At 39.2% G+C, this 17204-nt stretch overlaps 1 protein-coding gene across 3 annotated transcripts in view; it reads left to right on the plus strand.

Moving 5' to 3' along the window:
- The window catches only part of ENOX1 (ecto-NOX disulfide-thiol exchanger 1), a 365352-nt gene that overhangs the window by 68672 nt on the left and 279476 nt on the right, over positions 1-17204 (plus strand). For all 3 annotated transcript variants that reach the window (XM_058825014.1, XM_058825015.1, XM_058825019.1), the window contains exon 2: positions 3492-3568. The gene's annotated coding sequence lies outside the window, so the exon portion shown is untranslated. The remainder of the gene's footprint in view (positions 1-3491; positions 3569-17204) is intronic.

Below are 17204 nucleotides of genomic sequence, written 5' to 3' on the forward strand. Positions count from 1 at the left end.
ACATCAAGCAACACCAGAAAAAAACAGGGGCTGTTTAAATGCAACAAGGCTTGGAAAAACCAATTTTTTAAAAGCGCCAGCATGTCAAAACATTGAAGGAAAATATTGAAGAGTACCAGCGTGCTTCCAGTTTGTCTCTTGCTGCATGTTTTTTCTATTGAATAATCACATCTTCCAGTGCCTAAAGCAGTAGTTCTTTGTATGTAATGTGTGCTTCAGGGCATTCAAGAAAAAAAAAAAAAAGATTGAAATTATCTGGAGGAAACCCAATCATTTTATTTCAAAGACAAATTAGATTGATCTTTCTTACCATTCTCCATAGATTTCACAGGCATGTTGCTTGTTGAAGTGGTATCAGGCATTTTATATATGATAGCAATTTGCATACGTTCATTAAGCTGCGCTTTGTAAAGCTCTCTGACAGGGGCATTTGATGGATCCTTCTGTGGACTGCATAGCTGCTTTATGTGGAGCAATCTGTTAAATCATGCCTTTGTCCTTCACATTGTCAGAATCAGTAAGTGAAGCAGATGTTAGTAACTGTGGGAGAGTTTGGGGTTTTTTGGTGTTTGCAGAATATGGGATAATATGTGAAGGGCATAATGTGTTTGTAAAAGCGACAGCTGGTGTTATTAAAGACAGAAAGTCTGCTACAAGTGAAAACTTTCTCTGGCATCTTGTAGCAACTCCAGGAGGTTTTTTGGAACAGTCAGGTGGGTGGTCAATTCTAAAATAAACCCTGCTAATATTATGCACAGCAAATTGTATGCTTGTACTTAACACACAATTGTTCTTATCTTTGGTCGCAAACATTCTGTCACAGAGCTATCTCAGCCATGCAATAATTCATAACATTTCTCTGTAAATATGTCATAAGAAATTCCCAGGTCAACAATCCCGTGAAATGTGTCTGTGAGAAATATAATTTCATGCATTATCGAATTGGTAGGGTTTTACACCTGGTCAGTTTGAAGGTTACTTTTATGACACAAGTTTTGCAGGACCTGACAGTTCAGTCCCTGGAATCTCTACTTATTGTCAAGGTCACTTGGCTGAAGATGTTTCAGCCAGGGAACAGCCTATATTTAGGTGGTTAACATGCTACATCTGATGGGCGGTAATTCCTGTCAAGATGTGGTGAGATGAGTGCTTATTGTCAGCTGCAGAGTCCTTGCAAGTGAAGGTAAAATGGGCAGTCATAAATTGGGTAAGAAATGAAGGGGATAAATAAGAGGGAAAATAGTTTAGGGGGTGCCTCAGGAGAGGCCAGCAGAGGTGGAGGAGCTGATCTCCTCTCCCTGGGGACCAGTGACAGGACTCAAGGACATGGAATGAAGTTGCAGGGAAGTTCAGATTGGGCATTATGGAAAGGTGCTTCACTGGGTGGGTGGTCAGTCCCTGGAGTGGGCTCCCCAAGGAAATAGTCATGGCATCAAGCTTGTCAGAATCCAGAGAGTGTCTGGACAATGCCCATAGTCATTTGGCCTAGTTTTAGGTAGTCCTGCAAGGAGAAGAGAGCTGGACTCAGTGATTCTTGGATGCCTTCTATGGGTGCCTTCCAACTCTCTCCACAGAGATTTTCTGTGATTCTGTGTGGAAAAAGTTGTTACAAGGCTAACTGATGAAGAAGTAGAAAAAAGGAAGGACATTACTGTAGGAAAAAAAGGAGGACATCACTGTAGAAAATAAAGGGTAAACTTTGACCACCTTCTGATCTTGTAGATTTTTATTGGTATTATCTAATAGGTAGCTCCCACTCATTTTAGAGGTGGTATTTTGCTGAGATTCACTTTAATGACATTCTCTTTGTGATTATGCATTATTGTGGAAATCTCTTTTGGGGAATTGAGTAGGAGGTGCAAAGGGTGGAGATGTAGTGATGTTACTCGTGCCTGTGTGATTGAATCTGAGCTTCTGAGCCTGGCTCGTCTGCAGCTGACATCAACAGCAGGAATAGCTGCACAGTGCATAGAATAAATAATCCTAGAAGTTGTCGTGCTTGCAGTGATTGCCTGAAAATATGTAGAGAAGACCAGTGAGGGATTTCTGTTGTTCTTGCACATGAAAGTAGACAGCAGCTACAAATCAGCGAACTGTTGCTTTTGTAAGAAGAATTGGCAGAATCTTTCATGCTGTTGCTGGATAAAAAATTCTACTGCTTCTGTTCCTCAGAGTGAGTCTTATCTTTCTGTCTGATTATCTTGCAAAAAATGAGCAGTGAAATAATTATCCATGCTGATATTTACATTTCATCTCTCTGCTTGAAAATTACCAGCTCACAGAAGGGAACAGAGGGAGTCCAGGAGTCCTTGGGTGGGCTGATGCTTTGGAGAAGCAAATGTCTGCTCTTCAGCTGGGACACATAGGTGCTCCCTACTGTTGACCATTGATGCATAGTGGGCGTAGACAATTCTATAGCTGATTCTCTTTGCCTTCACTGGGAATCATGTGGTAGGTACCAGTAGCACAGCTGCTGTGGAAAGCTCAGGAAAAACTCTGTGGAAAGAAAAGAGACAAGACTTTTTTTAATATGGACTCTTAATTATCTTTAAGAGCTGTGCCTGTGTGGCAGTCCTGTGTGAAATGGTGTTTCTTGTTGCAGAATGCAAAGTTGCCAATAGTGCCACCAAAATACTCAATAGAGCATGTACTAATGATGGTGATTATGCAGAACAGAGATCAGACCAAATGCATTTGGACACATGAACTTTCTTCCTATTTTTCCTTTTCTTTTTTTTTTTCTCCTTTGTGTCTTTCCTTGGTCTACTGAGCCTGCTTCTTTCTACTGCTGCATCTTCTTCCTTTTTGCTTTGTTAAGCACATCAGGTTTAATACATGCATTATGCTCAGGGTCACTGTGTGAGAATCACCAGGAAAATTTACAGAGACTCTGGGACTAATTGTGATTAGGTGTTATATGTATCCTTATAAGGATGTACATCCATAATTTCACACCTGTAACAGAACTGCCATGTTCAGCATTTCTGAACATTAAAGAAATAATGCACTTAAGGATACCCTTGATTTTTCATGTGGTTTCCCTATTCATGTCACTGTTCTGCTGCAAGCTAAAGGCAAAATACTCCTTAAATGCACATAAGGATACTTGTGGTTTCCTAAATAATTTATTTTTTCTGATACTGGCAGTTTTTCATACTCAGTACATTGTGTTTGTTTTTTCATTGCAAATGATTGTAGCAAAATTACTATTTGAAAATTTTGGGATTTTTTTAAACTAATTTTGAACTCACGTGTAGAAGTTCTTTAAGAATCTATACAATATTATATACCTTAAATGTAATGTATTGTAAATTACCGTAACATCATTGTTATCACCCACAACATGTCTCAAGTGATGCACAGCTTCAGAAGGACTGGCTCATGGGCTCATTTCTAAGTAGCAATTTTGCACAATATATGTATTTTTTCATTTTATATGCTTAAGTCATATACTTTTAATGACTTTAAAAATATATTATCTTTTTTATCAGATCTTGGATTCTGAACTTGAAGCAGTTCTTCAAGATTATATGCTTCTTGAAACTGGGAAAGTATCTGCAATAAATAGGTATGTGTAATGGATACATTCATGCTTTGTGTTGGATGGTTTGGACTGTGTGAGTTTTGTTGACAGTTTAATGCTGAGCTCTTACAGCTCTTGATAAATCTCAGCCTCTGTGAACAGGATGCTGTGATGGATCTTTGTAGGCTGAATTTTCAATAACACATGGTTATTGTAGGACAGAAATTTGGAAGGTCATGACGTTCACAGTTGCTCAGAGATTAATGTTTAGCCAAACCTGCAAACTTGAGAGTGAACAAAAAGGTGAGTCTCAACAAGCAGGTAAGAGGTTTTGAAGGTAAAATCAGTGAGAGGAAGTGGCTCTTATTTGATCCCTTCCTACCTGAGTCTGTGCTTCACCTGGCTTTACAGCTGTGTTTCCTTTGGGACTTTTTTGCAACTGTTGAAGGTAGTAAATGTATGAATATAACTAAATATGGGAAGGAAATGAAGGTTGAAAACTTGGGTACATTGAAGTTCCTGGAAATTTTCTTCTTAGGTGTTTCAGTGATGCTCACATCTTACTTCAATCATTTACAGAAAATATTCAGGTAATTTCAGAAATACATTCTTGCATATAACAAAGCAATTTCCAGGTGATTTTTTTTTTTAAAAGTCAGATCACACTTTATGGTTCTTGAAGCTCTACTGAACTCCTAGCAATGGAGAAAGTTGAATGAGAGAAGATTTAGAAGTTCTTATTCTTTCAAAAGAGTTCATAGACCTAGGCAATTTTTTTGAGATTCAGTTCAGTTGGAAGGAGTGAAAGGTTTCTTGAATACTGGATGTAACAGCTGGACTTACCTTGATCTGTGTGAGAAACTTTGAAGAGATTTAAAAATGGGGAGAGGTTAAATGCTTATTCATGAAATTCACAAAAATGGATTTTTGCACTAAGTTGCTTATTCTGTAAGAATTTGAATGCAGCATATCTTCATAGCATCTTCACCTGTAGGTCCCAAGATATTTAGCAAAAGCTGGAGAAGAATGGTGGTCTCCAATTTATGCATGGGGTCAGGTACTTTCCTGGATCACCTAATGTCCTACTGCTGGAGCTCCTGGATGTTCAGACCTGTGTCCAGGCCTGTCAGAGGATCCCATGGGATGTCTAGTCATCCTTTCAGAGTGTGTGCAAAAGATCAATGTTTCAGATGTTTATGTTTTACTGGTATTTCTCATATCTATTGGCGTGCCCTTACTGCTCCCTTTTGTGATACATTTCTTCACTCTCATTTCTTCTGCTTTGTTTTCTGCTTTGCTTTCTTATTTTGCTTTCCTATGTTTTCTCCCCTTCTAAATTCATTTGCAGTCTCTAGAGATATTAGCTGTAACGAGACCTTACACAAGGAGGAGTTTCAAGAAAAAAAAATCGTAGCAGAATGAGTTTTCCTTTTACTGCTTCTCTAGAGAGCCTGCTGTAAAAGGCAACTTGCTGTCATTCCTGTAAATTTTCTTTTGCAGCCAGCTCTGCTGGGTGTCCCCTTTGTGCCCTGTGAACATCTGTGTTGCAGCTTACGTCTGAACCCAACTGGAGAACAAATGTGTGAACCTGCTTCTTATTTTGAGCAGGAAGCTGCTGCTATTAGTAAGGCACGTGGCCCTGCTTCACCTGTGACTTCTTCATCCCCAGCTGGGAGAGAGCCAGCCGTCTGGATTCTCCCCTCCTGCCAGCCATGCCCTTGTCCCTGGGGTAGCAAGTTTACCTGCTTCCCTCCAGACACTGTCCGGTGCCTGTCGTTTTGCAGCATTCATTTTCTCCCTGAATTTTCCCCAAGGTGTCATGCAGGAAGGAAGAAAGCAGTGAGCACTGCAGGACTTTGTGACATAGCTTACTTTCTGCTGCTCCTGAAAACATCTCCTTGCATGCACACAGTCATGCAGGCACCACCTTTCTGCATAAGCAAGAAATCCTTAATCCTTGAAGTATTCGGGCTCCAGGGATGCTGGAGCAGAAGAGAAAGCTTTCATTTGCTAGGCTGTGCATAGGGGTTCCAGGAAACGTCGACAATGTTTCTCCTCTAATTTTGGACACAGCACAAGACAGCTCACTGAGTATAAATTAGGAACTTAACTTTAAACAGACTTGCTTTAGCCAACTTTTTACTTTAAAAAGGGGGAAAGAAAAAGGGGTGAAGTAAAGGAAGCAGCAGTGCTGCCCAGTTTGCAAAAGTGCTATTCCACCTGGGTGTGCTCAGGAGTGTTTGAAGTGTATAGGTGGTGAGCTGAGTCTCTGTGGCATATGCGTGTCTCCAAGGGAAAAAGGAAATCTGTTGTGTCAACTTGGCTTCAGCTTATGCTCCAAGGGCTGTTGTGACAAGCCTGGAAGGTGCAGGAACTTTTGTGAAAGATCAGGTGTGATAGCAGAGAGCGACTGTAACACTTGGGGGGAGGAAGCTGGAGTATTTCAGGTCAGGCTATGTCGGCAGCCGTCAGCAGGCAAGGGAACACAGCTGATTTAGCAAGAGCATGCACCAATTCAACAGCTTTCCTCAGATATTTGGGTTGGACCAACTCAAAATTAGCAAATTCCTGGCTGACATTGCTGAAAAGGCTACTGGACAACTTTGTTTTCCTTGTCATTAAATGAGCTCCCTTGCGGTAGAAGGGTATGTGAGTTTCAGAGCTTTTCAAGCCAGGTTAGAAAAAGTTGGCCCCTTTCTTTCCAAAACTATCCATCAAGGCTGTCCCAATGCACCCCAGACATCTCTGGGTGTGTGAATCCTGTGCAGGCAATGATCTCCCCTGTTGATTTTGTGAATGCATTTGTTATGGAGAGAAGGAGAGGAGGGCTGATCTGGCTGATTGTATGGCTGTAAGTGCTGAACAGCAAAAAATTTTAAACAAAAAAATCTGGTCCTCTTTAAACATTGGCGGACAGATATCCATCTTCCATCTGTGGCAGCCTGTGCCAAACAGCAGAAGAACTGCAAAGTTAGTGTTCTGAAACCTCAGAGGAATAACTGGCATGCTCCAACTTTTATTTTTTTAAACTTCACACAAATCTGAAACGTTAAACACAGAAAGTAAAGTTAAATGTGACAAGCAGGCAGAAAGTGGGAAGTTCAGCTGGAAGGGCTGTGCATGGAGCAAAGCCCTGGCACAGGGCATGGAGCCCCTCAGCGCTGCTGCGTGGGCGTTGCTGTCGAGTGGCAGCAGGCAGCGGTCACCCATTGTGGAGGCTGTCCTTTGGCTGTCCCCTCCCCTAGGGGCCAGGGAGGTGGCTGGGAGTCTTGAAGGACTGTATGGCTCACAAGACCCTTCCAGAGGTGCAGAGTGACTTACACCATGTTGAGATGTGACGCTTGGAAGGGGGACACTGAATACATACTCTATACCAACTAAGCAAATTAGTTTTCTTTAAAGAAAAAGAAGGCATTCTGATCAAACAAAGAACTTTCAGATACCAACTGTCAGGAAATAGTCTGAATTCTGCACTGAGCTTTCTTAAAAACACAAATATTTTACCTCTTTGGAAACACTTTCAAACTGACTTTTTGCTTAGTAGTATTACAAGGAAAAAGTAATGCATGGATCTTCTATTCTGTAACCAATAGGAAAGTAGTACTTCTGTCTTATCCAACCATGATTTGATAGAAAAGTTTCTCTGGACACACTGCTGGCTTATGTTCAGCTGGCTGGTAACCAGCACCCCCAGGTCCTTTTACACCAGGCAGCTTTCCAAACCATTTTTTCCAAAGCCTGTAGCATGGGGCTGTTGTGACACAAGAGCAGGACCCAGGACTTGGCCTTGTTGAAACTCATACAATTGTTCTTGGCCCATCAATCCAGCCTGTCCAGATCCCTCTGCAGAGCCTTCCTGCCCTCCAGCAGATCACCATTCCCACCCAACTTAGTGTCCTCTGCAAGGAGACTGAGGGTGCACTTGATCCCCTTATCCAGACCATTGATAATGATATTAAGCAGAACTGTTTAATCAATTAGACTGAGATATTTGGTCTGTTCTTGTTCTTACTTGAAACTGCATCCAAAAAGGACTGTTTTCAGTGAGCTTGAATCAGTCTCATGGAGCAGCTGGGAAATAAAGCAGGACTGTGCATCAGCCATTATGAACTAGGCAGTAGCAATTTGCTTTGGTTAGAGAAAGTGTCAGCTTTTAGCAGTTCCCTGTTAATATTTAATTTGCTTCCCCATCTAGGTACGCTGTGTTTTTAGTAATATGCACCTCTGCTGTGTTGTCCCTTCTATCAATCAAAGTTATTTTGCTTTTCTGACTTGGCATGGTGTTGCATCTCTTTGTCTCCTTTGGCGCAGAGCTAGGAAAATGTGTGTTTATGATAGGTGATTGCAAGGACACCACTTTGGTACATGGGAGCAACTTTTCTCCTAATTCACTGGAGTGGTGGTGGCTGAGTCCCGCTGCTAAACATGCCATATGCTACCCAGTAACACATGGTGCTAATAATTGGGGATGTCAGTAATGGGTGACACAATTGTCAGACTTAAAAAATAAAGCACTAATAAGGAGCTTTGAAATAGTCTTGTTTAAGATTGGCTGCTGTTTGTAACATCGTGAATTCTGAACAGGAGTTTAATTCCAAGTGCAAGAAAAAGAAGGAAAATGAAGGCATTTCTGCTTAAATGGATTAATGAGTTTGAATATGGAAGAAAGCAGCATTCCCCTATGGGAGTGTGCTTTGTCCATGTTACATTTCCCACCTAGCTGTCTGTCAACTGCATGGATCATTTCAGTAGACCTCCCAAACCTCCCCTGCAGAGTCACTGCCTGTCACTACATCCTCTGCAAGCATGGGGTGTAGATGGTAAATGTCCAAGTGGGATTTTTAGCTCGACCACTCAAGAAAGCAATGCCAACAATGAAGAAAATTGATACAAGCTTGAGGAAAATGTTTCCAAATTGGAGAGGCAGGCGCACACTTTTGTGGTGCTTTCTGTGTAGATACTAATGATGCCTCCCATGCATCCCAATGTGTATCCCTACTCACTGGGCAAGGGTTGGATCTGGAATCCTACCCACACAGAAAGCGTATGGTAGCCAAATGTAGCTGCACATGAACCAAGTGTCCTTATTTTGTCAAGATAAAATACCCAGCACAGAGTATCGTAAATTGATCCCTGGAGGACAGACCTAGAATATAAACTGTAGTACTTTGAATATATGTGTGTTACAATCACATTGAATGTTGTGCAGCAATTTGTATTGTATTACAGCTGACAAAGTATTTTACCTCCTAATAACTAACTACTGTAAATAATGTTGATATTTTCCCCATATTTATAATTACATTAATTGCTTTGTGTATTAATAACAGTTAAGTGTCAGAGCCCAAGCCGTAGCTGCCAGTAATCCACAAGCAACTTGTTTGCATATTCAAACTACAAAATGATGAGTAATTGGCCTTTTTGCTAGTGCATATCACAGCTCAAATTTTACAAAGAAAAGCCCACTGTTACCTAAATATTGTCATGTTCAATATAAAATCTAGTGCTAATAGAATGTCTTCCAGAAATGAAGAGAAACCCTCTAGATAGATCAGAAGACATCCAATGAAAAGTAAAAGAATGGTTTACTTTAGCTAGAAATTGTGACTTACTTCCAAATGAAGCTAAGTTTTGAAAAAAGATGTTTCCTGCTGTTGAAAGTAGCATTTTTCAGAGCCAAAGCTGGAACATCCATATGCAGTGCAATGTTTTTGTTTTGTAACGTGAGATAATTGGGCTAACGGAGTGTCACAAAGAAGCATTAGAGGATTGACTAAATTTTTCAAACAGAAGCTATTTTTTGGGAAAGTTTCCAGAGAAATAATTGTTCTGCTTTACTATCTTGCGGACTTAAGCATTTTTATTCTTAGAGACCAAGCAAATAGAGATTTCAGCTAAATCTTGCTAAAACTTCAGTTGAAGAAAGAAACTTCTTCAGCTTCTAGGAAGTTTTTTTTGAGTTTTTTTGTTTGTTTGCTTGTTTGTTTACTTCACTTCTGTTTTCTTTGTAGTTATGGTGCTTTATTTTTGTTGAAATCCTTGTTGGAGGCCAGCATTTAATACAGTTGATGGTTTTGAAATTTTGCAAACCACTAGCATTTGTGAGGGCAACAGAGTGAAGAGTCAGTTCCAACTTAATATTGCAGATGTACACTGAATTATCCAGGGAAGAGCAAAGGTTGATTAAATTCATAAAATAAGGTGTTTCATAGTTTTCTAAATATGTCACTCAGCCTAAAATTAACTCAATTATTTACCAGTCACACACATGCTAATGAATCCTGACAATCTCAATTGACCTGCTCCAATGAACTTGCTGTCACCTAATATTATTTCCTCTGTATTTTCACTGAAAAGAGTGATTGTAGCATTTTTCGCATGCAAAACAAAAAAATGCTTGAGGTTTATATTATTTTTTAATACTTGCAATTGCAGGGCACTAGTAGATTAATTACATTTAATTAGAGGCACTTCTTTTTTGTAAGAGTGTTTCCTAAAGTTTAATCCCACAGAGATTTTACATGTGATAGTGATGAAAGTGGCTGCTTCTAAAGCAGCATCAATGATACAATTTGAGAAATAAAGTTGAGCTTATCTTTTCATGGAAAATGTGACAAATTTATAGAACTTTAAGACTAATATGGTAAATAAGATTTATTATTATTGCTAAAATTAGAATCACCTTGGAATGCCATTTTTAGCTGTGTTACTATAGCTATAAGAAATTTGTAAGTTAGCCAAAATAATACATGAGTTTATCTATTTTCCTACTAAATACAAAAATATACAATTTAAATAAAAATGCGTACTTGTACTTGAGTTGTGGGTCAATCTCCAAAAGGCTGCCTTGAATTGTGAAATGCTATCTCTCTTTCCCTTTCCAACGTTTTTGCGTCAAAGCTTTACAAAATCCTGGATGAAAATCAACATTGATCCATAAAATAGACATCACTGTAGCATCCACATGGGTAGGGCACAGCAGCTGAAAAGATTTCTGGCCTGAGGTTATTTCTGTCAGGAAAATGGAGATAGATAAAGATATAGATATATAATATTTAAAGCTGCTGGGCAATGGTAGGCTGTTTGCAGACAGCTGCATGTTCAGCCTCTTTTGCTAGAATGGTTAAGTGGCTAATTAAGTGGACAAGTCAGGTCTCAGCATACCCTCAGGGAGGAGACTGCTGTGTCTCAGCCTCCTGTGAAAGTTTTGGGAGAGATGGGTTTGAAGCTGCAGCAATCTCATTGTGAGTTGTGATGCTGGCTGTGATGTGGGGCTGCTAGAACCCATTTTACAGGATTTTGCTCAGTGGCTGCCAACCACAGAGAGACATAAAAAGTTTAAAAAAACCCTAAAAATTTCTGAAAACTGAAACTAAAGCATCATATTTAATTGAATTTCTTTCTGGGTAGTTCCAAATGGTTAATTAATTTGTTTAGAACGCTGTGTGCTTGATGATTTTGGGGTTTTTTTCTTAAATACTTTCCATGATTTTCATACTTGATTCATTCTGTGACATCAGCTATGGTGACCAAACAGTTGTTTCCGTGGCGACAAATTGCAGTGTTACAAGCATGCTTATATGAATCAGGTAAGAAAAACAGATCAACTATAAATGGAGAAAATTTGCTTGCAAAAATAAACCAGAAATATTTGGTGAAAGTTTTCTGGAGAATGGCTTGGAAATCTAAAAATGATTTTAACATAGGTGAGTCTTCAGTTCATCCAAAAATTCCAGCATGGCTGGTTTTCTAGTGAACCAGAAGGGAATCTGTCCACATCTGGTGACAGCAGCCACATGGAGAATGCTTAAAGTAGATAAGTAACTTCATGAGAAGTGTGAATTAATTTAACTGCAATAAAAAAATATATAGCTTCTTGCTCATCCTCTAAAGTATGACAGCCAGCATCACAGCTCATTGTGATTAAGGTCTATCTTGCTAATAAATTGCACCTTAAAAGGATCTTGAATGCTTCTGTTATGTCACAGACACAGTTCTGATTCCACAGGGGTGTAAGCCAGGAGCTCAACCACTGAAAATGATGGAGCTGCATCAGGCTTCTGTAAATACAGGGAAAGGTGACTTGTGGTCTCTCTGTGTAAAAGGGAATCTATGTCCAAATTTAGGACACCCCAAATTATATGTTATGTGGTCTGCTTTATTGTCATGGATTAAAATATATTTTGGGCTACATGATAGTAATGCCAAAAAGACCCTGGATATATCCAGTGACAATATGAATTAATTCCATTCCCGTCATGACAACTCTCAGTGGGAATATTGTGCCTTGCCTGGGCTCAGACGTTATTTCCAATAAGTATGGAAATAATGGCTCACAGTGCTGCAAAGTGCTAGGAGATCTCCAGGGAAATCTCATCAGATTATGTGATAGGTTTGAAATTAATTCGTGTCCCAACTGTATTTACACAATGTACAGTTGTCTCTCTGATGGCTTGTAAGGAAAGGTAAATGCAACCATCCTAAATCAGTGCAGGGACTTGCTGCAATATGCTTTCTTCGTAGAGTATAGGTATTTTTCTGAGTTGTACAGAAAGTCCAGACAACTCAGAAAATGGTTATATAACTTACTTACGCTGCAGATTTATTGTTGTCTTGTTTGTCACCTCATTGTGCCACATTATCATCTTTCTTGCATTTCTCCTTGCCTCCAGCTCAGTAGACATGAATTTTCACATTGTCCTTTCGAAAATCTGAAAGGGGAAGAACTGTTGAGAAATTCTTGCTTCTGCTGTGTGTATGACCCAGCTACAGATTCATCCATCGATATATACATACACCTGTCATTTCCAGGCTGATCTTTGGTGAAGGCTTCTTTATGGCAGTTCTGGCCTCTTTGCAGGCTGGTTTGGGATTGTGCGAGGCTTTGCCTGGTCAGGTGTGCAGAACTGTGTCATGTTGGGCCAAAGGAGCAAGGGATTATCATCCATGGAAGAATGTACATAGCTTCACCATATTTATAAGTAGTGAATGTCTCAAGAAGCATATGACAAATTTGCAAGCCCATCCATCAGTTGAATTTGTTGGATTGACCCTCATCTGGGAGCCATAAGCTAAAAGCTCAAATACGAATCCTTTCAAGATTTGAAGTGTGCAGAAAATATGTTGTCTAGTCAAGAAGTCTTTAAAGGACTAGGAGAGGAGTGGTCTTCTTCAGAGACCTGCTTCTACCCTCAAGTTTGAATAGAGGGCTGAGTGGTTTTGGAGGCCCAGGGCAAAAGGGAGGTTAACACCACGTGCAGTGTGCAAGAGCTGCGAGCCTGGACTAGATCTTTACTTTTTTTAAAACTCCGTGGCTTTTGACATTGCTTTTGAGAACATGGAAATAAAATGGACATAATACTGTGCATACTGCAGCTTCTCTCTCCTCTCACTGATTTAACTTTTTTATATCTGGCTTCCACATTTAGCTACAAGTCTTTCCCTCCTTCCTTTCCATTGTAGAAAGGTATTTTCTGCTCCAAAAGGTATTTTCTTTGTTCATTTTTAGAGTCTTTGGTTTTCTCAAAGATTCAGTGACACAGAGAAGTATCTCTAGGATCCTTTTTGTTGACTTTTCTTTCTTGCCTTTTCTTCTTCTTTGACTGTCTACAGACAGTCTTCTAGTTCTTTTTTCCTTATTTTGTGCTTGCATTTTCACTCTTAAGAGAACTTGGTTCTCCTCTTCTTTCCAATAGTCATCAGCTGTGGCAGGCAAAGGGTTGATCAGGCAACCTACTTTCTGTCTCTGCAGATTGCTTACATTGATGGAAACATTTGGTACAATGGTATAGGTTTGCTATAAACTCTAATTCGACTTAAAGCTTCTTTCTGCCCCTCCATTTTGATATGATCAGTGCATCAGCTGTCACATCTGGCACTGAAGTTTCAATGCAATAGATACCTGGCAGCCTTTCACTAATCATATAGAAGAGAAAACAACAGAAAATCAAAATAATAATTTATTTCCTCTACTACTAATTCTTCCAGATACCAGTTGTCTTTATCACTTATAAAACACATCTGACTGCATATTAGAATCTCCTCCATTTTGCCTGATATGTAACATTGCAACCTCCTTTGTTTCTATTTATTATTCATGGTAGATATATTTTCTATTTAATTAGGCATTGTATTTTTCCCTTGCCCTGTATTTTACCCTCAAGCATTTGAGGAGGAGAAGGAGCTGTAAAGTTCTTTGCTCTTCTTTAATTTGCTGATCCAAAGCACTTGGGATGGGGCGTGCACTGTCCAAAGAGCCGTTCACTAAATTCTGATCGATCAGTCACTGAGATGACCAAAAGTGAAACAGATTGCTGATATGCCTGCTGCTGACAGCACAAACACAAGATAGTGATGTTGCAGCAAGAGGGTCTGCGGAATCATTATGACTGGTACTGATGTATGAGATGGAAAGAAATCGGGGTGTTTCAATGTTGGGTTTGTAAGTGGCAGTCTAGAGAAAAACAGTGGTTTTCAATTGGATACTTTGGGCCTTTTAAAACTGGATATGTCAAGAAATTAATAATTTGAGTACCTTTCTTAGTGCTTTCTGAAGCATTGAAAATACGAACCTGAACACTGTATGGTGCTTTAAAATTGTGTTTAGCATAGAGGTATTTATCTATTTGTCATGCAGAAGGAAAATTAATAATCTTCTTTGTGCACCAAAACTTTTATACTGAGTGTTTTCTGAAATTTCATTATGTAGAAGCCCTATGGAAGCTGTGCTGTCCAAAACATTTTTCTTTTAATGTACTGTAATGTGTGCTTGTTCAAACAAAGAAATGCTTATCTGTTGAAAAGATAGCAGTGATAAATTACTTCAGCTTTCATGCTTACCTACTGTTTTCCATTTGGCATTAAATTCCTAGTTGAATCCCAGAGGCAGATACATCTGAATTCAAAAAGTTACCTTCATGCCTTTTTTTTTTAGCCAGCCCCTGTGTCCTGATGATAAAAAATGGAAATTTAGTCACCTAAACCATCCTTCTTGTATAGTTTAACTCCCACTAGATATGAAAAGGATTGCAATTTTTACAATTTTCTCTGAGCTATATTAATTTTCAGAGGCTGTACAGGACCTCTACCTTTACTGTCACAACAACAGCACATTAGAAATCAACAGTTTAAATATCAATTTAATCCAAATAGCATGCAAATTGAGCTTCCTATACTTACCCTATCTCATTATGGAAAATGCTGCATATGCTCTGTTAATCCTTTTGAAAAATTATTGACTCCTGAATAACTTTCTTTTACTACTATAAATCATATCTTCATGGTATTTTTTTTTCCTGTCATTGACTTTTAAGTTCAAGGGTCTGTTTTAGTTTCATCAGAAAACAAATTTCACTCTATGCTTAACATGAAATATTCTGGGCTCATGTTTTCCATTTTAATGGAAGTTCATCACTCTCCCCTGCCTTCTCCTCACTGAATAAGTGATACTTATGCAATGCACAAGTGGAGCATACAAAAACAGAAGAGTAACAAAACAGTTCAAGAAGCTAAAAGGTAACATGACGTAAGTTAGCTGTATTAGCATATCTGAATATGTAAGAAAAGGTAATTGTGAACTCTTGCCTCATTTGCCAATCTTTACCATGCATCAGTTGGTAGAATAATTGTTATTTCCAAAATACCAACATTGGCTTGTAAGCCGGAAATGCTGTCTGTCCTAGCTGACTCTTTAGATATTTATCTTAATCTGCATTTCCACTGATCCATATTGCTTTCCCTCTGAAGGAGTGTAGGCATCTGCTTGTGAAAGATGTGAAGTTTCTCACACTGCTTAAGGAGGAGAATTTCCTGCCCTGGGATGAACAAACAAGCACTTGACCAAACTCTTAACATCAATGTGTGACAGTTTCTATCTGATGATACATGTGCTAAAATAGAATAGTTTGGTGGGAAAGCACCTGCAAAAGTTGAACTGAAAAGTTGGTTCTGGGCTACAAAAACCAAGATATGGAACATCTCCTTTTGTTAGGTAAAATTCTGCTAGGCTCAATAAACTACTCATTATTAGAATTATTATTAACATCACTACTATTATTATTTTTAGACTCCAGCTGGGTCCTCTGCATTCCTAAAAGGATTATTTTTAGTGTAAAATCCTACCAGGAAAGGTGCACTTTTAAATAATGAAAGTCAAGGACATTTAGTATCTTGCAGAGCTGGCTCTACAGCAAAGGCAATATTACTGTTACTTCAGGGCCATCAAAATTCAAGCCCTTCACATGTGGAAGTGCTGTCTGAAAAAATTATTTTGAAAATGCTGCTTCACATTAAAAGTAGCTGGAAAAAATTGTCCCCAGGATGGTATTATCTGTATGTAGCCAGTAGTTTAACAAGGAGCTCTTCCAGACATATTCCTGCTCTTTTGAAACAAAATCTGCTTTCTGGAGTACATTAGCCTGCAGAGGAGAAGAAACAGGGAAGCTATTAATATGTTTTCCCATTTAACCACAAATGCTCCTAACTCTCACTGAGAATATGGATAGTTCTCTTTTGGCAAGCAAATGCCTGTTAAGGGCACTTTGCTGGATGCATTTGTGTTATTCTGTAATCTTGGTAGTCTGCACAAATGGGCACAATCCCCAGAAAAATGACAGCAGGTGTAGATTAATTAAATACAAGAACCACTCTGGCTTTTTTGGTAGAAGGGGAGAGCGTGCAGCTCACCTCCTGCTAATGGCACGGTTGTCTTTCTTTGTAAATTATTCCAGCCCTGCAGTCCTTTGCTTTAGTGAGGGCAGGATTTTGGTGGTGGGAGTCATAATTAGTGGGATTTGGCCAGGGAATACCCTCTAAATGAGCAGAGCCAGAGTCCTGCAATTATTTCTTCCCAAAGGAAATATATATGTTTGTATATATGTATTTGATTTTGTTGATAGTATTTAGACTGGGTAATTTGAAATGTGAGCGAAGCAGGTAAGATGTATTTTGTGGAGTCTGAGATCATCCTTCTTGTGGAAAATCTTTCTGAAATTATTGCACGGTGAGTAGAATTCAATCCATGCTATAGATTAAAGAAGCTGCTGTTTAAAAATATTTTGATGAAGCACAGACACCATCGCATGTGCATGGTATGGTCGATTTCATTATACTTGGAAAGTAATCCAAGCCTGTTAAAGACAAGTAAATAACCTCAATTTTTTTCCTCTTCCCCTTCCCCTCTCTCTCTTTTTCTTTCCTCTGTATTGCCTGTATAGTAAAAATGCAAAAGTCTTTGGTGTCCCTTCATGCATAGCACTACTCAGTGTGAAAGTTTTGTGATGATGAAATCATCAAGAGAAAGCAAGAAACCAATTTAGCTGTATTGTTATTACCATATTTAAATATTTAAAAAAAGTTAACCTTTGGACACCAGAGTTTCAGTGGACTGATGATGTATCACAGCAGTGGAGCAAGTGCTTCTTTGAGATAGTCATAGGGAAACAAAATATTCTGCCATCAGGCTCCTGCCCTCTTCCTCCCCCCATCCTTAATAGCAGCACAATGTTTACTGTTGTTAGTGGCCACCCGCTCCCCTTCAAATCCTCCTCATGCAAAACACAGTCGTTTTAGAACAGTCATTGTACATTTGGAAACAGCAAAGCAACTCTCCAAACCCCCTCTGACTGTGTTGTATACAGCTCCACTGTATGCCATTTCTGCTGCTTGGAAGGCTGGTGGCTGC

Source organism: Ammospiza caudacuta, chromosome 2, assembly GCF_027887145.1.
Source record: "Ammospiza caudacuta isolate bAmmCau1 chromosome 2, bAmmCau1.pri, whole genome shotgun sequence".
NCBI classification, from domain to species: Eukaryota; Metazoa; Chordata; class Aves; order Passeriformes; family Passerellidae; genus Ammospiza; species Ammospiza caudacuta.